The sequence below is a fragment of the Balaenoptera physalus genome, assembly GCF_965194825.1.
Source record: "Balaenoptera physalus genome assembly, chromosome: 1".
NCBI lineage: Eukaryota > Metazoa > Chordata > Mammalia > Artiodactyla > Balaenopteridae > Balaenoptera > Balaenoptera physalus.
Window position 1 is genome coordinate 11,250,298 of NC_138882.1, and position 24,789 is coordinate 11,275,086.

General features: G+C 34.1%; 1 long non-coding RNA gene across 1 annotated transcript in view; it reads left to right on the forward strand.

Annotated features, from left to right (window-relative positions):
* The first annotated feature begins 5,882 nt into the window (after positions 1-5,882).
* The window catches only part of LOC309644676, a 214,606-nt gene continuing 195,699 nt past the window's right edge, over positions 5,883-24,789 (forward strand). Inside the window, exon 1 of the long non-coding RNA XR_014254549.1 lies at positions 5,883-24,200. This is a non-coding gene — a long non-coding RNA (uncharacterized lncRNA). The remainder of the gene's footprint in view (positions 24,201-24,789) is intronic.

Here is a 24,789-nt window from a genome sequence, read left to right on the forward strand (position 1 = left end):
AATAGATCAAGTTATTATTATTTCTACTTTGTACAGATATGGAAATTGAAATTCAGGGAAATTAAATGACTAATTGACACAGGGTTAAAATCAAGTTATTCTTGACATATTAATCATTTGCTCTTTTCAGTCTCTATTACATCATTTTGAAAACTCTAGAGTCATTCCTACAGAGATTCTTCATGTATATAATACTTATATATACCTGAAATTTGTATGTACTAATTGGTTAAGGAAGTCAGATTTTAAATGTGCAGATATTATTTATTTAAATAAATTCTGAAATAAAGTTCGGCAAATTTAAATATGTTTTGTTAGTGTGACTCACTTATTCTGAGTAACTGTGATACAAGTTAGAAAAGACATCCTACGTAACTTATGAAAGTCATTTTGCCCAGTGTGGTGAATAAATTTTTCTTTATCCTTTTTTTTTTTTTGTAAACAAAACTGAAATCATTGTATACATATTACATTTTGCATTTTCTTTGGTATGAAAAAGGATTACGTTTTACATTTATCTACTCTTTGTTTCTAAGAGAAGTTTGTTTTTTTTTTTCTGAACCACTCTTTTAATCTCTCTCCATTCCTTTACTCACTCTGCCTCTAGACATGTAAATAACGTCCCAAACTGGCCCTTGTATATTCTGTCTTGCTTCAAACATTTATTAATTCCTTTGAAGCTATTTCTTTTTGAAATATCAGATATTGTTCTAGGAACTGAGGAGGGAGAATTAAAAAATAAAAAGGGAAAGGCTTCTTTACATAGTGTCAAGGAATGCCTCTCTGTAGCTGATATTTAGTAGATATTTAAATGAAAAGAGAGAGTATCATGTAACATTCAGAGGGAAGAGGGTTGCATGCAGAACAAAGAGTAAGTAGAAAGGCCCTGAGGTAGGAGAGTGTGTGGGTATTGAGGCATATCCAGGAGGAGATTACAGCTTTAGCAGCTAGATCAAGGGTGAATATGGCTACATCTGTGACTCAACTTCTGTTTTGTAAATAAGTTCATTTGTACCATTTCTTTGAATTCCACATGAAATTGATATTTTATGATATTTGTCTTTGTCTGACTTCACGCAGTATGACAATCTCTAGGTCTATCCATGTCACTGCAAATGGCATTATTTTGTTCTTTTTTATGGCTGAGTAATATTCTCTTGTATGTATGTACACAGCTGTAGAAAACAAACTTGTGGTAACTGGGGGGAAAAGGCGGGGGGAGGGTTAAATTGGGAGATTGAGATTGACATATACACATTGCTATATATATAGAATAGATTAATAATAGCACAGGGAACTCTATTCAATACTCTGTAATGACCTGTATGGGAATAGAATCTAAAAGAAAGTGGATATATGTGTATGTATAACTGACACCCTTTGCTGTACAGCAGAAATTAGCACAACATTGTAAATCAACTATTCTCCAATTAAAAAAAAAGGGTGAATACGGCTAGAAAAGAAAAGTTCTAAGAGGTATCCAGGAATCAGAATATGTAACACATGTCCAAGTTTAATGAGGACTTTGAATTTTATTCTAAGAGTGACTAGAAGCCATTGAGCAGAACAGGGGAGTAAAATAAACTAACATACAGTTTTAAACTATGTGAGTACTGTGTAGACAGCATCCTTCTGTGGAGGGATCAAGAGTAGAAAGAAGGGCCCCACTTCAGAGGCTATGACAGTTTTCTAGGAGGGAGATGAGGTGGTACTGGTGGTAGTGAAAATGATTAGATGTATTTTAAGTATAAGCAGTAACAACAGAAATGGCTAATGGACTGGATATGGGATGTGAAAAATGAGAGAAATAAAAATAATACCCTTTAGGTTTTAGACCTGAGCAATTAAATGAATATTGTTGCCCTCCATTGAGATGGATAGACCGAGTAAGGAGCTAGTTTGCTTGAGACATGGCAGTGGAAATCAAGAGTTGGATTTGGGGCATGTTGTGTTTATAATACATATTAGACATCCAAGTGGACATGCCCGGGTGGCAGTTGAATTTATGAATCTGAAATTTCCATGGCAGATCTGAGCACAGGCTAATGGGTAGTGCTTAAATCTCTAGGAAGGGAGTAAGTGTAGTTAGAGAAGAGAGGACATCCAAGGATTGAGCTCTGGAGCACTACAGCCTTTAAAGGTCAAAAGGGGATGAAGAGAGAACATGATGGTAGAAAGGGAGCAGATAGAGAGGCAGGCAGAGAGCATGTGGTTTCCCGAAGTCAGGTGAAGAAATCGTTCAAGAAATAAAAAGAAACCAGTTGTTTTGAATGCTCCTGAGATTTTAGGAAATGGTAATTGAGAATTAACTTTTAGATCTGGCAGTATCAGGGGAATGGTGATTTAAAGAGTAGTCTATTTTGAGTAGTGATGAAAAAAAAAAAGGTGGAATGGGATGGGTTTAAGAGAGACTGGAGCATCAGGAATTGCAGATAGCAAATATAAGCAACTTATGGAAAATTTTTGCTGTAAAGGGAAGAAGAGAAATAAGGTAGTATTGGAGAGGAAAATTGAATCACGAGTCTGTGCTTTGCTGCTGTTGTTATTACTGATGCTGGTATTGCTTCACATGGGAGAAATTTTAATATGTTAGTGGCCTGATGGGAATTTTCAACTAGAAAGTTGGAAAAAAAAAGATGATGTAAGAGATAAAAAAATTAATTGTAATAGCAAATTCCTTTTAGAAATAGGTAAAAAAAATATTCTCTTGAGTGTTCTAGTTGCCTTAGACAGTAGCAGAGACTTTTCCTTAATTTTTAGGTAAGAAGGTGGAGTACAGATGTAGAGAGGTTGTAGTTTTAGAGTGGCATCATTAAGAAATCCTCTTCTGATTGCTTTTTATTTCTCAGTCAAATGAGCAAGTTCATCAGCCGAGAAAGAGGAGAAAGGATAATGTATCAGAGAAGAGAAGGTGTAAAATAGTATTCACTTAAAATAGAACATAAATTCCATGCTAAATTCCTTCTGAATTGATTTTAAATTCCTAAAATCAAGTTACTATTTGATATAGTCTCAGCCTATCTCTGTAACTTTATCTGCAACCACTCTCTGCTTCCTTTTCCCACTCTATTACCAAATCAAATCTAGCAGCCCTTAAAAAACAAGGGTACAGCACACACGAACAGATGCCAACCATGGAAACTTATTTCCAACTTTAGAAATGTATTAATATAGTTCACCCATATTAGTAGGTCAAAGATTAAAAACATGATACTCTCTTTAGATATAAACACAGTCTTTGACCAAATGTAACTTTCAAATTAAAACAGCATTAAATATAAATAGTTGGACAGTCCTGTAGCATTATATAACATAATGTAACATAATATAATTAACATAATATAATCAACATAGCATAATTAACATAATATAGTAAACATAATAATTACACCATGATGAAACAATAAAAATTTATCATTAAAGTTAGGAACAATACAGAGATATACTATTATTACAATTATTGGTCTGGAAGTAATAGTCTATGTAATTAGATTATACAAACAGCAACAAACAAGCAGCAATATTAATAGATATATAGTAAAATAATCAACACAATCGTTATGGTGTAGATGAATAAACTTGTAGAATAACTACTATCTCACTTAAACCTAATAACCATGTGAGGTAGGTTCTATTTTTTTTCTGAGTCTAATAGATGAGAAAAGTGAAACTAAAACAGTGGGCTTGCTAAACATGATACAAGTATTGATTAGGCAAGTGTGATTTGAATTGAAGGTAGATAGTTTGAATCTAATTTGGGCTACTCTAATTTGGGCTACTCAGGATGTGAACATGTGAGGGAGCTGAAGCTTAGTAACACTAAAATTGAGAGTCTGTCATCTTGTTTAGAAGTATATGTGAGTGTAAGACAACTTTTCCCAAGCCACACCAACTTATGAGCACAACTCAAATCATACTTGAAATAGTGATGAAAATTTTACTACCAGTTTGCCTCACAGTATTATGCATAGTCCCTGAATGAGGGATGCCATTCCAAGTATTTTTTTGGAGTCTTCTTGGTATCACCTATAAATCATCCTCTCGTACTTTACATCTAAATGATAGGTATAGCTTTTTTTTTTCCACATAGGAAAAAAAAGGGAGAGGGAGGAGAAAAGAGCAGAGTAGGTTTTCAAGACAGACGAAAATCGATTATTACATTGAATTAGAAGTTTTCTCTGAAAAAAAGAACGTAAAAGAAGAGTAAGATGTATACGGAAACTTATAATACGTAGGAAGAAAATCCAGCCAAACAGCAATAAATTTCACCAAACCTAAATATAAGCTTGAAGTAAAAATTAAGGAACAGATGTCAACATTTTATATTTTTCTTTCTGAAATAATAGTCTGTGAATATCAGAGAGTTCACTGAGTTTGAAATAAATCATAAAATATCCCTTAACTTTAATTATATACTTATTTAATTCAATTTGTTTAATTTATTCTTTTCATATGGTTTTAGATATGCTATTTTTAGGATAAAATTTATAATGATGCCTCCTCTTTCTGAGAAATACCTGTATAAATAAGACATGCTTGGGAAGCATTATGCAAGAGTAGGTAAGGGCCTGGACTTGGACTGAGTGGTGGGTTTAATTTCTAGCTCTACCATTTAATAGCTGTATGACCAACCTTGTGAAAGCTGCTTGACTGATCTGTGCCTCTTTTTCTTCATCTGAAATTGGGATAATAAAATTTTTTACCTCATAGGATGACCTGAAGATTAAACACGATACATATAAAACAATTAAATCAATTCCTAGTCTTTAGTAGGGTAAAGATGCAATAATATTTGTGTGTGTGTGTGTGTGTGTGTGTTTAATGCCATCTCACATGGCACAGATTTCTTTCATCAATATTCTTGGAAAAAATTATCAATTTTAATTATCATGAGGGAAAGAGTGAGTTAATGCATATTGAAGCATAATGCATTCTGGATTCTTATTTTCTCACATCCTCTATCCAGTCCATTAGCCAGTCTTGCTAGTACCACTTATACTTAAAATATACCTAAAACTAACCATTTCTCATTATTCTTGCTCCCCACCCCTATACCGGCTGCTCTCCACATGGTAGTCACATAAAATAAATGTACAGTGAACACCCTGGGTGCCTTTGTTCTTTCTAAAAAGAAATTTGCTGCATGATAAAACCAGTGTTATTTAAGAAGAAAATAACATCATGCTGAAATCTCACTACTCTATTAAAATTAACTAATAAATTCTAAATTCATATTTCAGAGATTCAAAAATTAAGACTAACAGTTGTGTACAAAAAGCACTAAATGCATTAGAAGTCTGACCGTCCTCCGTAGCTTCACCTTAGCGTTAAACTGTGTGGTGGCATAATTGGTGAAGCTGGGCAGGATGCATGTGACTGATTCAAGGACACCTTGCCTGGTTAAAAGGTCAAGCTTTAGAGTGTTTTTCTGTAAGAGGTTCACAGATTTATGGAGAGGAAATGGCTTATGTTGATTCCTGGATGAGAACAAAAATAGTATTCCTGAATCTTGAGTCAATTATGATTTGCTCTTTAAAGAAGTATTTAAATTAAAAATTGTTGTATATGTATAACTGATTCACTTTGCTATACAGCAGAAACTAACACAACATTGAAAAATAGACTGTACTCCAATAAAAATTAAAAACAAGAATTAGCACTGTTTTAGGAAATAAATGAGGTAATGTATGTGAAAAGAATCGTAATCAGTGCAAATGAGAATTTATTCCAAAAACAATTTAGATCCTTTTATATAAGATGATTTTATGCATTCTATATTTATTTATTTATTTTTAATTTTATTGAAGTATAGTTGATTTACAATGTTGTGTTAATTTCTTCTGTACAGCAGAGTGACTCAGTTATACATATATAAACATATTCTTCTTCATTATGATTTGTCACAGAATATTGAATATAGTTCCCTGTGCTATACAGCAGGACCTTGTTGTTTATCCAACCTATATATAATAGTTTGTCTCTGCTAATCCCAAACTCCCATTCCTTCCCTCCCCTACCCTACCCACCCCCTTTGTATTCGATATTTAAATGAAAATGCTTGTTTATATTCTTTTTCGTTGTCTGATTAAATATGGACCGTGGCACTATTTTGATTCAGTTTTTCTATATACCCATAAAATGAGTAACTTACTTTACATTATTTTAGATTTTGGTATAAATGTATAGGACCTTAGTTAAGACACAAAACAAACCAATACATGGAAAAATAACAGTTTTTTTCTAACACTACTCTGAACTAACCCTGTCTTAAATCATTGCAATGTATACTTTAAATGAACTAAAATGAACAAGATGACTAACAATAACCACTTCAAGCCCTTCTCTAACATTTCAAACCCATATTGTACCTAGTTTAGACAACATTTTTCTTAATCAGAAAAGTTGTGTTTGTGAGACTGTACTAATCATAATACTGTGTGTAGAAAAACCAGTGGCTCTACAATTCTATAGACATGGAGCCCAAAAAATTGAGTCCCTTTCTCTTTTCTTTGGGATTCTGTGGCATCCACTACAGATGCAGCTGAATGATCAATGTTGTATGGCTTTTAAAAAGTTATCCAATCATTTTAAAATCATTTGGGTCATAATACCTTGCAATAGCAATGCTGCTTTCCAGTTTCTGCTGATGGGCCCATGGATTGCACTGAACCAAAGACCTCAATTATTGTGGCAGGAAATCAACTTTTTCCAGTCCTATAGGTGCCCTGTATCATGTGCATATTAAATCCCTATAGTTGTAATCTCAGCTATGAGACTGTCTTAGGGCAAGTTAACATCTCTTATTTTCAGTATCCTCTTTTACAATATTTTGGAGATTATCAGGTGTGACAGAAACATTATTTTGTAGACTAAGGATAATATTAGAAGGCATTTTACGTCTTTCCTGAAAATAGTGAATTCTCAACCACAAAAACATTAGGTTTTATTTTATAGGGCTTCTAATATGGTACAACAGATATTGTTACTTGTACCCTCTTTTTAAAAAATTAGACACAAAATGTGTCATTTTATTTCTTAAGCAAAATATAATTCTAGTTTCCAGTTATATGGATGTAATTCCTAAAATACCAGATCCTTAGGGCAGAGATCCATATTTTATTACCTTTTATTGCTATCATCAATTACTGTTGAAATAAAATTAAATGAAGTGATGAATGGATAAAGAAGATGTGGTCATATATGGAATATTACTCAGCCATAAAAAGGAACGAAATTGGGTCATTTGTAGAGGTGTGGATGGACCTAGAGTCTGTCCTACAGAGTGAAGTAAGTCAGAAAGAGAAAAACAAATATCGTATATTAACACATATATGTGGAATCTAGAAAAATGGTACAGATGAGCCTATTTGTAGGGCAGGAATAAAGACGTAGACGTAGAGAATGGACATGTGGATACAGTGGGGGAAGTGGAGGGTGGGACGAATAGGGAGATTAGGTTTGACATAAATACACTACCATGTGTAAAATAGATAGCTAGTGGGAACCTGCTGTATAGCACCGGGAGCTCAACTCCATGCTCTGTGGTGACCTAGATGGGGGTGGGGTGAGGGAGGTCCAGTAGGGAGGGGCTATATGTATACATATAGCTGATTCACTTCATTGTACAGCAGAAACTAACACAACGTTGTAAAACAATTCTACTCCAATAAAAATGAAGTAAGCACATGGAGTAGCAATTGCTTACCCTCATAGAACACCACACCCTAGAGAATGCCTTGAGAGATTAGTTGATGGATTCCTTCAGTGACACCATAGAAAAAGTGGAAAAGCTTGGGTTTTGAGATCGAGCAACAATTCCTAATAAGTTAGGTACATTTGATTTAAATTCTCATTACTTAATATCTCCGTGGCTTGGAACATTTACTGATCCTCTTTTAAGTATCTGTTTAAAATAGGATGCTAGTAATATGTATCTCATAAGGTGATTGTTGAGGCTCAGGTAAAATAGTACCAGGAAATTTGCAGAGAATAAAGCCTAGTACATTGTACACTATGCATATGCAGTCGTTAAATTAACCACTTTCCCAAAACAAGTGACTAACAGTAAGCACACAGTTGGTGCTAGTTTTCTCCATTCTTTCCTTATGGTTGGCATGTTCTGAGAGTAAGACAGTCTGTGACAGTAATTTCTTTTGCTTCAAATGTTCTTTACCAGTCTTTTTTTTTTTTTTTTAAATAGCGTTATTGGGTGATAATGAAAGAAAAGCTTTAGAAAATGTCGCACTGTGCATTCACATCAGAGTTTTTAGAAAAACAACCTGTATTTTAATTGATATCTCGAAAACTGAATCTTGGCCTCAACAAACATGGTAAAGTTAATTGTGAGAAAATATTGAAATTATTGATCTTCCGGAAAATGTCTACTCTTTTACTCATGACCATAATGAAAATTAGAGGAATCTTCACCAGCATAAGTAGGAGCAGGAGTTAATTAGCATTTACTGTGTTACAGGCACTGTGCAAGGCTCAGTAGATGTATGTGTTAATAAGACCAGTATGCTTCCTACCTTCATGGGTTACAAAATTTCTGGACTTGTGATTAAGGAGTTGGAGGATGACTTAATTGTGTTGGGTTTTGTTTATGGCCGAGTTGCCTATATGTCAGGTTAGGGTGGCTAAACTACAAAACCGATTGGTAATTTATTTCAATCATAGATCTTCTACATGCTTTTTAAATGCTAATAATATCCAGTTACTTTATTGTTTTTTAGATGGATTGGGCTATAAAGACAATAAAATTCATTACTTAAAAGACTTTTTTTTTTTTTAACCACAAAGAGTAAGTTCTCCCTAACCCCATTTATGATAACCAACAACTCTCCGAAATAGCAAATGGATAGTTATTTTTACTTTAAGGTTTTATATATATATAGAGAGAGAGAGAGAGAGAGAGAGAGGGAGAGAAACAGACAGACAGAGCAGACTTAGTTATGTTTCAGTAATAAGCAACATCAAAATCTCACCTTGCACACATCCTTGCTCAAGCAGCATCTGCCAACTGTTGGTGGGGAAGGATTTCTGTCCTATGATGTCGTCAAAACAGGATTCCAGATGATGGAGCTGTCATCATTCATTACAAAAGCACTGTTTTTGCAGGAGGTGGAAAAGGGAGATGGAAAATAAATCACAAACAGACTTTTAAATTCTTTCTTCAAGAAATACTGTGTAATACTTCTGTTTCCATTTTATTAGCAATTCAAGTCACATGGCCTCACCTGATTGCACAGGGACCAGGGAATGCAGTCTGACTGTGTGTTCATAAGAAGAACCAGAAATATTGGTTGGTAGTCTTTTTTTTTTTTTAATTTATTATTTTTATTTATTTATTTTTGGTTGTGTTGGGTCTTCGTTTCTGTGCGAGGGCTTTCTCTAGTTGCGGCAAGCGGGGGCCACTCTTCATCGCGGTGCGCGGGCCTCTCACTGTCGCGGCCTCTCTTGTTGCGGAGCACAGCCTCCAGACGCGCAGGCTCGGTAGTTGTGGCTCACGGGCCTAGTTGCTATGCGGCATATGGGATCTTCCCAGACCAGGGCTCGAACCCGTGTCCCCTGCATTAGCAGGCAGATTCTCAACCACTGCGCTACCAGGGAAGCGCTGGTTGGTAGTCTTAATGAATGTCACTGATTATTTAATATATACTATTCACAGACTAAAATTCCTTTCCTGACAACAGGCAAATAGGAAAGGCCAGATATAAATTGCAAATGTTTACAATTACAGCCTTAAGACTAGTCTTTCACAGTCTTACTGCATAAGAAATATGACTTCTGAGTGCATCAGTCTCCAATTTTCAAAGCTTTGGAAACATTTCTAATTTACATTTTTGGAAGAATAATTTTTATAGATGCCGTAATAGTGTGGTCTTTGCTCAGAGAGCAGGTCTTGAGTTTTCTCACCACCACCCCTACCCCCAAAAGTGGTAACTGTGAGGTGATGAATGTGTCAGCTTAATTGTGGTAATCATTTCACAATGTGTCTGTGTGTGTGTGTGTGTGTGTGTGTGTGTGTCTCGAATCATCACACTCTATATATTATAGATATGCACACAATTCTTGTTTGTCAATTATACCTCCATAAAGCTGGCGGTGGGGGGGGGAAAGCACAACCATAAACAGTTTTTAAATGTGCATCAAGTTCAGAGTTTCTTGACAGGCCTTCTCTGTTTGGTCCAGTGTTTAAATAAGAACCACTCTGCATCTCTCTGGGGGAATTATTATGAGTTGTGTTGGCAAAATGTGAAATCTATATTTTTATACCAAGATTTAGATCACTCACCCATAAAGTAGGTTTAACAGTTTTAGGTGTCCAGCTGGTAGTTATGCAAGTATAACAAATGAAAAAAATTTGCAAACATTTTGATCTCAGGCTGAATCAGTATTACTTTCTCTGTGATTATGAGCTGGAAATACTGTAGATTAGAATAACTTGGTTTCCTCCAAATTAAAAAAAAAAAAAAAGTCACTGTAACCTACACTGATACCTAAAGATTGAGTTGCCTGATTCCTCAGCAACTGACTGTCAACAGTGCAAGTGCTTTAAAAGGAGCTCAACCATAATTTTTTTGTTCCCTGACCTCTCTAAAACTTACTAATTATTTGGAATAATACAGCCATGATGATTATTTACTTTTCTAAATATAAAGATATATGATGTTTAGTAATGATCCTTAGTAATTAACCTAGAAAACATTCAAAAAATGCTCAGAATTATATGTACAAGAATAAGGAGTGTAGCATTGCATTTAGTGGCACATAACTGGAAATAACACAAAAATCCAGTGGGCAAATGTATATTCACTCAATGGACTATTGCACACTTCTTAAAGAATGTCATAACCTTTTATATACAGAAATGGAAAGGTTATACAAATATATAGTAAAGTTAAAAAATAATTTACCAATATAATCTGAATTTGAGAAAAAGTTTCATGAACAAGCAAAGATTATTATCAGTAACATACTCTATGTTAGTTTATATATATGCAAAGAAAAAAGTGGGAAAATATGAAACCAAAGTCTTTGTCCTTGGGGTTAAAATTGCAAGGATACTTTCTATTTTACCTACTTCTGATTTGTCTGATTTATTTTAATAAGAAATACTCTTTTTTGTAATCAGACTATAAAAGCAATAAAATGTGAAATATAAATTAGAGAAAGTAATGCACATAGATGAAATATTTTTTTAAATTTTTTACAGAAGTGCCTGAGTAACTTGTGATTTAGTGATTCTTTTATTTAAATGATATAAAAAAACCGTCAGTTTGAAGTATCTTAGAAGAGTTTTGCTGGATTTACAGAACTGTAGTTGGTGGTACAACTCTTGTTCTTTGTATAAGGATATAAGTCTTGTTAGGTTTTCCTTGAATTTGACGTCAGAATTTTTCATTTGCTTTTAATAAACTTGCATTTCTATATTACTTAACAGCAAGAATGGTACAATTGCCACAAAGTATAAAACTAAATTTAATGGTTAGATGAGTAATGAACTCATTCTTGGTGGCAGTAATGATACTTTTCATTTATGTAGATTTTGCAATTATCAAATTATTTACATAAGCATTCATTTGTCCAGATCTTACAACAGCCTTGTCTAAAGCAGGGAAGAACTAAATAAATGCCCCAAAACTAAGATGCAGGCAGGTCGTTCAAAGGGACTAGAACACAGGTTTACAGATTTTTCTCTAGTAACTTTTTAAAATCAATGAATAATTTCTATAATGAAATCATTTCTATAATGCATTTCAGGTGTGTGCTTTTACGCTTTTACACTTTAATTATCCATATCCATGTGCTTTGAGAGTATAAAGTGTTTTAAAATTAACTGCTACTAGAAATTCTTATATAATATTTACTTTTAAGCACCTCAGTCTTCCTGTTATGTGGTGAACATAGTTCAAATTATATCAGGTGAATGTAAGAGAACTATAGTTAGATATTAAGCAGCACTTATTTTTTCATCAACCACTGTGTTAGAAACATTTCTGAAACACCAGGCTTTGGCCTAAACACAAATTACATGAAACTGTAAAAGGATATCTTCCATAACCCCAAGGTGTTTCAATTTTTTGCAAATTTGATCCTGCCTCTAGAGGAGTCTACACATCTTCCTTAAATTTGGAAGCATGCTTTGATCTGAGAAAGTTATAAATAAACTGATATGTTGATTATTTAGATAAAGGAGTTCCCTTATTCTGCTGAAACGCAGGCATTCTTACTGAATGTTATGGACAATACTCTGTTTGAAGCTACTTTTTCATTTCTGGAATGTTTTGATTCAGTCTTGTACGCCAAGTCCTTTATTCCTTTATAATATTTATCACAAAGAGTGCTATCAAGACTTAGGGTACATTCTACATATAAAGCAGATCTGTAAGTTATATATTATGTACTCTGAAATTCGTCAGATTGGAAATACGAATCTTTTCAACATGTTGGTTGGTTTCTTCTGTGCAATTATAATATTATAGTTGTGATTTGTGCCTTCACTGATTCACAGTGTTCATCACATGCCATATACAGAATAAAGCAGCACTGCTGATGTTATAATGTAAATGTTTGGGTTTTATATATACTGTCAGAAGATTGTCTCTTGATATATGAAATCCCAAAAGCAGTGACCTATTCAATATACTGTAGAGACCTCATGTTAAATATGAAGTGGATTCAGATACAGGCTGTAGGTTACATTAATTCACTGCTGATTTGTACTATTTTCTATGTTCAGTTCTTCTTTCTCTATCCAAAAATGGATTTGTACTATTTTCTATGTTCAGTTCTTCTTTCTCTTTTCCCTCCCTCCTTCTCTTTCTCTGTCTCTCTCCTGGCCCACTCAAAGAAAAATTATCAGTATTTTAAGAAAGTTTTATTGTAGAAGAACATTCTATGGGAAATCTTAGTGATATATAAATACAGGAAAGTTCAATTTTCAGGACACCAACACTAAACCACATTGATCAGTGGGATTCATATCAAAAGAAAAAACATCTTGGAAAAAGAGAATTATGAACTTTCACAAAGCTACAAAGCAATCTCTTGGGTTTTTGTTGTTATTTTGTGAGAATTGCTCTGAACATGCAAGTTCAAGGGTGTATGAGAATGAAAGGAAAGGTAATGAAAGGAAAATCAATTGAACATTTATAGACCTCAATAAGGAATATATTTTCAGAAGGGTCAGTTGGTTGAGTTAATTTGCTCAGCCCTAATAATCATATGTTAGTGATTTTAGATTTAGTGCCTTTAACTTACTGGAAAATATGTCAAGCCTAAATAAAATACATTCTGTTCAAATATTCTACTTTCTTTTATTTCTACTAAATAAAACTTCTTATGATCTGTGAAGGTACTTTTTGGATGTTTAAGAAAGCATTGCAGAAAGTGTAATTCTTAAATATATATCTTAAGATTTTATAAAATGCAAAATTAATGTAAATCATATGAAGATCTTAAACAAGTGAAAATGGTTCTCTTTATCTTTTAAATATTCTGTTACCACTTCAGGTACTTTTGCATGAGAACTAAAAAGTGAAATTGACTGGAAGAAATCAAAGTGAAACTGCCTACTCTGTATTCATTGTCTAAACTCTACTGTGCTTATTTTGTAACTTCCCAATCAGTTCTCTTCTAAAGACAGAATAGTTTGGTCTCAGAACAATTGAGAGATCTTTGTAGAAAGCTAACTTCATACAACTGATTAAATTAGTATATCATTAAGAAGCACTGTGATAAAATTTCTTTTAATATCTTCTTAGACTTCAGGTACATATTTTGTGATATGACAGTTTTGCAAAGTCAAGTTAAAGGTAGTGTCAAATAATAATCATTTATTTGTTAATGATTACTGTTGGAAAAAATTTTGGAAATGAACTTAATGACTAATACATTAGAATACACGTTAGCTTATTCCAAGTAAATGTACTAATATCACAGGGAAATCTATAAAGATGTTACAGTGTGTATCTTTAAGGGGATTGTGGCACTTTGGAGATTTTTCTCCTTTAATATTTTAAATCATTGATGAATATACTACAGTGTATTATCATTAATTGTCATACTGGAACACACAGGAAAAGAGAAATTATATGTTTTGCCATTGGCAAAATGGCAGGTTTTTGATGGTCAAGGCAATTGAATCATAACATTGACTACCTGATTAGCCTATACATTTTTTATTTGATAAATTGATACTGATATAATTTTGCTCTTCATTATCTTCTGTGGTAAACCATTTACCATTTAAGGATCAAAAAATAATTTAATTTCATTTCTGTTTAAACTGAAAAGGAAAATTTCTAGGTAGATATAACAGTAAGGGAACTTGTGGCTTCAAGTTAAAAAGGACACAAGTTAAAGTAGCTTTAATAATATGGAACTTTTATATCCACCCAAAAAGTTATCTACAGATAGAGTACCCTCAGGGTAGGCTCAGTTATTGAACAAATGGCATTAGAGAGGCCCAGGTTTTCCCATCTTTCTACTTTGTCTCTCTTGATGTTATCTTGTCTTCAGGCTTTCATTACTAATGGCCACAAAGCATGTACCAGCTAGAAAAAACAGGACAGTTAATTAAAAAGAGAAAAAGATGAAACTGTATGTCTACTAAGAATAAGAGAATTTTTTTCCCCAGGAAATTGTCAATTGACTTAGCATACTATCGACCAGCATTACGTAACCTAAACGTGCATACCCACTTGCTGGAAAGGAAGAAATAATATTGTGATTGACTTAGAACAGTGTCCCCTATTCATTGAGATGGCACTGCAGTGAGCCTTTGACAAGAAAAGGGCTGCAAGGAAAACCAAATCAAGCTTCCTTTAGAAGAAGGAAAGGGAAAAAAAATATTGGAGAAACAACTAAAAGGGTACCTTAGTTCTACTGCAGAGATAATTCAGATAATACCCATTTTTCAAATGAAGCAAAATTTATATGTAATGAAAATTATTGGTTATAATTATACAATTTCATGAGTTTGGATAGAAATTTATATAATAAACATGTAACAAACACCTTAACCATTTCCCTACTCCAGAAAGTTCCCTCATGTCTTTTTCCATTCCATTCCCACAGCACATAAAGATGTCTGCTCTGATTTCTATCATCATAGATTATTCTGCATGTTTTTGAACTTCTTAAACTTAGATCATACATTCTGTGTTTTTTTGTGCCCGGCTTCTTTTTCTCCATATCATATTTTTGTTGACTGCATAAATAGTTCAACATGTTTTCACTTATTTTCTGTTTTTATGAGTATATCACAATTTGTTTATATATTGTCTTATTGATGGACTTTTGCTGTGAATTTACATTATTTCTTTTGGGTGAATATCTAGGAATAGAATTGCTGGGTCAGAGGATAGATGTATGTTACCTTTACAAGAAATTATTAGTTTTCCAAGTTGGTTTAATTAGTTTACATGCTCACCCACAATATATGAGAGTTCCAGGTGTGCTACATGTTCTTCAAGATTTGCTGTGGTCAGTAATTTTTTTTTATAAAGTTGTGTTTTATTTTTTTTTGTTTTTTTGTTTTTTTAAAAAAATTGAGGTATAATTGACATATATATATATAACATTATATTAGTTTCAGTTGTACACCATAATGATTCTATGTTTTATATATATAACAAAACGATCACCATAATAACTCTAGTTAACATCCATCATCATCCATAGTTACAAGTTTCTGTTTTTTTCTTGTCATGAGAACTTTTAAGATCTACTGTCTTAACAACTTTCAAATGTAAAATACAGTATTGTTAACTATAGTCACCATGCTATATATTACATCCCCAGGACTTATTTATTTTATAACTGAGAGTTTTCACCATTTGACCACCTTCACCCATTTCGCCCACCTCCTAATCTCTAGCAACTACCAATCTGTTGTCTAGACATATGATTTCATTTTTTCCCTAGTTTCAACATGTAAGTGAGATCATATGGTATTTTCTCTGCTTATATTTCAGTTAGCTCAATGCCCTCAAGGTCCATCCATGTTGTCACAAATGGCAGGATTTCCTTCCTTTTTATGGTTGAATAATATTCCATCATACGTATATAGATACCACATTTTCTTTATCCACACATACATGGATGCATACTTAGGTTGCTTCCATGTTTTGGCTATTGTAATTAATACTGCAGTTACGATGGGGGTGCAGATAATCCTTTGAATTAGTGTTTTTGTTTCATTTGGATGAATATCTGGAAGTGGAATTGCTGGATCACATGGCGGTTCATTTTTAATTTTTTAAGGAATCTCCATACTGTTCTCCATAGTGGCTCCATCAATTTGCACTTCTATCAATAGTTCAATAGGGTTGTCTTTTCTCCACATCCTCCCCGACACTTATCTCTTGTTTTTGTGATAATAGCCCTTCTAACAGGTGTGATATCTCTTTGTAGTTTTGATTTGCATTTACCTAATGTTTGGTGATGTTAAACACCTTTTCATGTACCTATTGGCCATCTGTATGTCTTCTTTGGAAAAATGTCTCTTTGGGTCCTCTGCCCATTTTTGAGTCGGAGTTTTTTCGCTATTGAGTTACGTAAGTTATTTTTATGTTTTAGATATTAACCCCTTACCAGATACATGGTTTGAAAATATTTTCTCCTGTTTGGAACCTTCCCTTTTCATTTTGTTGAAGGTTTCCTTTGCTGCGCAGAGCTTTTGAGTTTGATGTAGTCTCACTTGTTTTTGTTTTTGTTGCCATTGCTTTTAGTGTCATTTATAATTTTTATAAACATATTTAGTGATTACAGTAGCATTGACTATATTAAGATACTGCTGTTTTTCTTACTGTGTCAGGAAATCCCCAAGAGCACCCTCAGAAAACATAATTTGCTAGAAGCAATCACAGAATTCAGAAAAGCTGTTATACTCATGGTCACAGCTTATTTTAGTAAAAGGATACATATTAGAATCAACAGAGAAGAGATGCCTAAGGTGATGTCCTGGAGAAACCGTGTATAAGGTTCCAGGTGTCACCTCCTAGTGGAACAGCATAGGGGTGAGCTTAATTCTACCAGCAATAGTAAGTGTTAGCAGGTACAAAAGACTGCCAGCCAGAGGAGCTCACCCAGTCTTGGTGTCAAGATTTTTTATTGAGAGTCCATCCTGTTAGCGTGTAGTGCATGACTGCCTTAGCTGCTTAATCTCTAGACCCCAGAGGTCAAACTAATATAGCATGGTCCAGGACCTCAGACACACAATTAACAATTTCAAGATGCTACCTAGAGAGTTTACTGACTAAATGTACAATATTTTAAAGATACATATTCTAAATTCCAAGTTACCTTAGGCAACATTTTTGCCAATATTTTTGTTATTAAGCAAAATAGGTCACCTTTTGTGACCTATATAGTTTCTCATAGAAGTTTCCCCATTACTTTTCCAGACTCTTCTCCTGACCAGTCCTAATGCCAGGTACCAATTTTTGTATTATTTATCTATTTCTATATAACAAACTACTCCAGGACTTAATAGCTTAAAATAAAAACTGGACATCTTTACATAGTAATCTCAGAACTACATGGAGGCAAGAGCAAAAGCTGTTGTCCTTATTTGGAAGTCAAACAACTTTACTTATAGTAAATTCTGTTGGTAAAAGCATGTCAAATAGCTAGCTAAGAGTCAAGTGGTAGGAAAATGGACTCTACTTCCTAATAAGGAAAGTTTCAAAATACCCGTGGCCACTTTTGTATACAAAAAAGGAGTGAGCTGCTCTCCTATCCATAGGAGCTTGGCATCAAAAGGATTGTTTTAAGTCTCAAAGATTACAAGTTGCTCTTTTTTTTTTTTTTCCCCTCAAGTTGGTGGATATTCCCTCAAGTTGCTCTTTTTTTTTTCCCTCAAGTTGGTGGATATTCTGGTAGCACAACTCTCAAAATTTAATTGGCTTCATATTTAACTGTTTCCAGACTTATCCTTTGCCAGTAGACTAACTGAAAATTATTACTAAGAATTCCAACCTGCTTCAAGACATGATTTCCTCTCTAGCCTCTCGATTAAACTTTTCAACAGTCCTTCGTAAAGACTCACCCTTGGTCTCTTCTTACTGAGCAATTTCAGTCAACTGATAGGATTTATTGGGTGCTACCTTAATTTATTTGGTGGTTTTTAAGAAGAGGGTTAATGATAATCCTTCATAAGAAGATGAGTTTTAAGTAGTTCTTGTCATTTAAGGATCTTCTCACTTATTTTTTTTATGTTCATGTTGAGAATTGATCAAATCTTTCATTCTGAGAGTTGTCAAATTTCTTAAATCTGTCTATTCCCTTTCATTCTTGCTTGCAAACTGGTTGGTACTTTTCTGTACTTAGAATCGTGGAGTAACTTTTCAAATGTTACCAGTAAGTAATCAACTCATGCTACTAACATTCAGTTTTCTCACTTCTTTTCAAAAGTGAGAAACTCAATAGGTCAATTATCTACAACCTGATTTATCATTTGTAGTATTTTTTATCATTATTTCACCATGTATTACATGGATTAACATGGTTCCAGACTGCATTGTGTAAACCAGAATTAATGACACATATTTCAGAATTTTTGTTTCGACATACCATATTCCTGATTCAAATGTCTATGTCTGTAGAATAGGCTGTAGTGAGGAACACATTAAAAAAATCTCAGTGACTTCTGAGAGTGAAGTTTCTCACTCATGCTATATATCAATCATGTGTCAGCAAAGTGCTCTGCTTTTCAAGGTCACTCTGGGATGCAGACAGAAGACGTAGACATCTTATGAGCCCATAATCTTTGAGAAACCAAATAATGAAATGCTGACTCCTTAAGCTTTTGCCTCAAAGTGACATACATCACTTTTGCTAACATGTAATGAAAACTCTCTTATTATTGCTTGTAGTGTCTTAATTACTGTTATTATTTTTACCATCATAAGAAGGAGGAGAAGAAAGATCTTGGAAAGATCTTTGATGACCATACCCTTATTGATGTCTAGGCTTTTCAAAACAAAAATGACTTAGTAATAAGACTTTCTTTGGTCACCAGACTATCCCTTAAATTACTGAGAGCCTTTAGACTTTAAAGTCGATTAGATCATCTTATAATAATGATATAGCTGTTGGATTACAAGTACCAATGTTATGTTTGAATATAAATCTGAAATTGGTTTATAGATGTGTTTTCACATAATTAGAGTATTAATTTTGACTGGAGTTTCAGCTCCTGAATGTCTTTCACCTTTGAGATACTTGACAAGCCAATTGGAAGAAGATTTTATTCTCTACGTTACCCGACTATCCAGAGAAAGCTTCCGTGGCTGTCTCTCATAGGAAAGAGATTAAGAGATAGTAGGATCAGTGGCCAGGTCCTGGTAAGACCCGTAGTCTGAGCTACTGTTGGTGAATCCGTGGTTGGTATACTCAGAGGAGCCATCTTTTCAGCTTAGACAAGAAAAGATCCAGTCTCCCCAGAATTCGCCAGACCCTGCCCTTTTATTTATATGAACTGTTAAATAAGCCCCTTTAACAGAAGAGTCTACTCTCTTCTTGATTAAATAAAGTCAGCCTGTGCTACCAGTTCACAATTGATCATCTACTATTCTTAAATCCAAAATGCACTGAAAACCATTTTTCTTAATGAAATTATATTTGACAGTAAAATCCAACATAAACTGATATGAGGTTATGTATAGTCTTTACTCATCCCACTTAGCATGAAAGTTCAAGGATTATTCACTGCAGAAATATTGACATTTTAATTATAAAATGATGCAGAGACCCCACTGGGAGGGTTACATAGCAACTGGTATCTGCATCATTTTGCTTCTTTAAAACTTCAAAAATTATGTATTTAAAAAAATTATTGTCCCAAATTTTGAATATGGTATAAGAGTTCTGTATGAGTCTTTACCAAGTAGAAGATAATAAAAAATTTTAAGTTCATCATGAGTTAGGATATTACGTTTTAATTACACTCATAAGAGAAGGAGCAACTCAGTGTTCACCTGCTCATGTAATAGTCTTACATTACAGATCGATGATTAATACCTATGATAAATTTTAACTGTGCTGTTACTTGCCTTTCCAATTTGTTACATGTTTTAGTTAACATTTATTTAGATAATTATTGACTTCCAAATAGATGTTAGTACTATAATTCTGGGCTGTGGTACACAAATGCATCTAGTTTCTTGAAGAGTCTGAATTTAATAAGAAACAGCTTATTTTTGTACAACATATTTACCCAAATCTGCTGTGATGAATCTCCATTTTCTAAAAGTGGCGGATTCCTTAATAATATCTAGGGTAGAATACTAAAATTTTCTGCACTATCAGTTACTAAAAATCTGTTCAATTCATACCATCAAGCTCATATTCTGTTCCACATTTTCCCCACCCTTTTACTAGGTAGGCCAGTAGCACATGGGGACTTGAATTTTTTTCCCTTCCCTCACCTTAGAATGAAAAGTGTAGTCTATGTCTTCTTTTGTGTCACTACCTCTTTCTCCTATTCTGATTTATGGCTTCTCTGTGGTATTATGGCAGAGAGGAAGTACAAAGAAAGGGACATGTATTATTATTAACTTATTGCTCTTGTAGTTCACTTTTTGTGGGTTGTCACTGCCTCTGTGGCGATTGCTCCAAAATGGCTACACTGCATTCCTGCCACAGAAATGAGGGGGTGAGGGAAGGCATATTCTTGTCTTCAAGAAGACATCTTAAGATTCCCTCATGGAACTTAATATCTTATTTGCATTTACTTAGTCATAGTTACACCTACCTACAGGGCAGATTGAAAAATATAAAGTTGTAGCTTTGTGGCAGTGTGCCTGGCTAGAGATTAGGTTCAATAACTCAAGAGAACGGGGAAATTCAATGTTGGGAAGCAACTAGGAATCCCTTACAAACAGGAGGCAAAAATAGTGGCAAAAACCATATAATTAATGGGGAAGTCATTACTAAATAACATTAAGTAAGAAAAATATTTGAGATTTTTTTTGAATTTTATATAAAAGGCTATCAAATAAATTGTTTTCCTGAGCCTAATAGAAATGCAGTACCCAGTACAGGGAATTGATGTTACCAATCTACCCTACATGTATAAGCCTGTGCCTAGAAAACTGTACTCAATTTTTGACAACGCATTCAGAAGAGGAAATTAAAAGCTAGACCTCATTTACAGAAGAAAGGGAACTCCAAACCATGTCTAAGAAATCCATAACTGGAGTGAGTCAGTTTAGTACAGAAAAGAACTGTATATGGGACATGACTGATATCATCAAACCACTGAAAAACATATAGATTTAAGTTGATTTGTGTGACTCTGGAATAAAAAAAGGAATATCCGTAATAAGAATTTTCATGGAGGTATATTTTGGTCATGAATAAGAATATTCATGGCACATATTACCTGAACTCGAGGAAGATGTCATTGGGATGATGAGTTGTACATTCAGTGGACTTTTCAAGCAGAGGATGGATAGTGATTCTGTGTCTGGAATGTGGGCACACAGCACTTGGGTAGAGAATTGTACAGAATGTTCAGTGCTAAAAACTACATGACTCATATTTTAAAAAGACACTGAGCACTGTGTCAGAGTTTCTGAAAGAGCAATATCTAGTGATTACTACCTTGGATTGCATTTGTAGAAGGCTAACAGCTGTTCCTCTGATACAGGGTTATATAGTTAAATTATTTTAGGAGACCCTGGGAATTAACTAAGAGACTTTGTACACCTGGAAGATGCTAATGAGCATCTTCCCTCATCTTCCCTTGAGCATTGTGACCCTCAAAAGGGGTTAGACTATGTAGACTTTCCTAACCATATTTAACTACAAGAAAAAACCTCACATGCATGTTTTAACATCTCCCAGAACTGGTGCTTCACAAAAGGCAGTCTTAACAATATTCCTCAAAAAAACAAAAACAAAAACATTTTAATCTCTAACTGTTGTGAACGTGCAACTTAATTTCAGTAACAGCAACTATCTCATTCCCAACCAAATCTTATATATTCTCATTTGTGCTTTTGAACGATGATAAAGACTGGAAACACAAAAGCGAATACATTTTAATACCCTCCTTTATATAAATGTTCCAAAAAGTGTCCTTTTGTGTTTCATATGAAATTTATTTTAAAAATATTACTTTTTGGAAAAAACTATATATCAAAAAAATTCACTTTGAGTTTAATATATGAGATTAGATGTATATGTGTGTGTGTTTTGAACATATATAATATCATATATTTTATATTATATGTATTTAGTATATTGTATAATATTAAAACTAACTTCCTGACACTCTCCCATTTTGATAGATTCTGAATTTTATCATTTGTCAGTTACCAGGCTTTGACTCACCAAAGAACTACCAGTATGATCTGTGAATGAGAACAAATTTATGGCCAACTGTAGCAAGGAAAGCTACTGCACTTAGTGGTGCCTGAGAAGGGAGAGCATACCAGTAGAGTATTTATATGGTTTCGGCATCCAGTTTAAGGCGGTTCTTTCAATGGAGAGGTGCTGAGCAGGCTTCCACAACATCAGTTAGGTTTGGTGGACACAGCCAGGCAAGGTGTGTATAGTAGGTGATTAAAAAGTTGACAGCTGTTAGGTGAGTCTAATTGAGTGAGCTCTTGTTCTGAGAAGCTTTTACCCTGATGACAACCAGCTCAGTATTCTATTTTCGAACAAAGAGGTTTTCAGAAAGTTCCTGAAATAATGCTACCGCAATCTCACTTCCTAGGCAGCCGTTTCCTGGGCTCATAAAGTCATGTTGCTCTAGAGACTATGTCTCTGGCTGTAGATGATTTCAGTTCTCATAGGTCAAAAATGACTTAGAATTCGACTAATTCCCAACTTTAGAAAATCATATGTTGGGTAGAGGGCATAAACTAGTTTAGCACTCCTCTTATTTTTAAAAATTATGTAACAAACTTTAAACTTGCAGCTTATTTAATATTATAGGAACTACTACATTATTTTTCATACCTTTTTGAATTAAAGATGGATGCTATGAAATACATGATGTTACAGAAATAGTACTTGAGTAGTAGAATTTAAGAAAGTGCTAGAATTTATTTTGCAAATAATGAGTTGAATAAGAAGCTCCCAAAAGCTCTTTAAGAACCTGATTTTTAATAATAGTGTTTAAATGATTAAAATATTAGGGTTTTTATCCTTGTCATTTATCATGTTCTGTAAGGCAAAATGGTTCTGGTTTGTTAAACATTAATTAAAATCACATATTTAGTTCTTGCTACTATTGATGATGCTTTAGTTGGTGAATTATTCATGATAACTAATAATAGTTTAGTTGCTTGGTTTCTCTCTATTTAATATGCATGTAGTACATCATTTAGAATTTGATCTTTCCCACATTAAAATCCACATTTACCTTTTAGCCCTTTATATTACCATGTAATCCTTGTTTGAGAGGCCTCCTGGATGACTTTACACATAATCACAGCAGTTTCAGTAGTTTGTGCTATACAATTGAGTTTAAGGTAATTTATACTGACACCAGTATCTCCTCTTTTATTATGAACAATGACCTAACAAACTTGATTGCAAGGAACCAGAACTAGCAATTCAGCCAAGAATAAAGAGTTGAAATGCAAGTTTAAGAAAGGTGTTGAATTTATCAAACCATCAATAGACAACATAGTTTAAGATGCAAAGATAAACTAATATGAACTCACTGCAGAATGAGTGAGCCTTAGGAGTAATTCAAAAGGGGGGATGGGTTCAGAAGAGTCTGACCTCAAGCCTTTTAAGGTGGATCTTTCAAGGTGGGCAAATGATTAGGACTGAGCAAAATTCATGAGATAGTAGTTTAGGATTGGGACACAATGAGGGATGGTGTTGAAGTAAGTAAACTGTGACTTGAGAAGTGATGGATGCTCAGGTGAGAAGATTCTTGTCTTCAATAGATTGATCTTTAGGAATTTTCTGAAGCAAACAGTGAAGTAATTTATTGTTTTACAGTCTTATCTTTCCCAAGCAAAACTTTAAGTCACATTGACACAAATAGTCTCAGTTACCAAAGCCACCTAAAGCAAGAAATAACAAGTATTTACTGTCTGTTTGGAACTTAGGTTTTGCTGAGTGTGTGAAAACTTTCCTGCCATCTTCATTGCTTGGATCAAGAACTAGGCTAGAATGAGCCCCATCATCTGGTGGAATTTGGAATAATGTCAACTGTCTTAGCCTCAAAGGTCAGGACCATTATTTATTCATTGTTTTATTCCTTCATTTAGGCATTCAAAAATTCTCATAATGGCTTATGGGGTAGGCATTCTATTTATTTCTGGAAACACAAATGATACTATTGTAGACATGGTTCTCCTGCTTTCATGAAGCTACAGCCTAGATATTATATATATGCTCTTAGGTTGCAGAGGTCACCCCTTCCCGCACAACTGTGAGACTTTAATTTCAAACAAGCCTCACATTTGTACGTTAAAGGCAAATTTAACAAATCTTTAAGGTGCTGATTTGCAACACTCCCCAATCCCATTCTGTATTTCTCTTCTGGTTTTATCTCAACAGTCCAATCTCAGCCTTTGAGGCTGGAGATCTGATGCCTTGAGCCACTCTTGCTAGTTCCCTTGTTCAGGTCTACTCACCAGGTATCCAGTGACTGGCTGGAATTCTGCCATACATCAGAGCTCTACCTACAGTGCACATTCACCTGTGTTGCCCAGATTCTTATTTTGGGTACCAAGTCTAAGTTCATTTTCTGTGCACCTTGGACCACCCTTAACAAAGCCAACCTCTGCACCTGAATAAATTACCCCCGGCCTA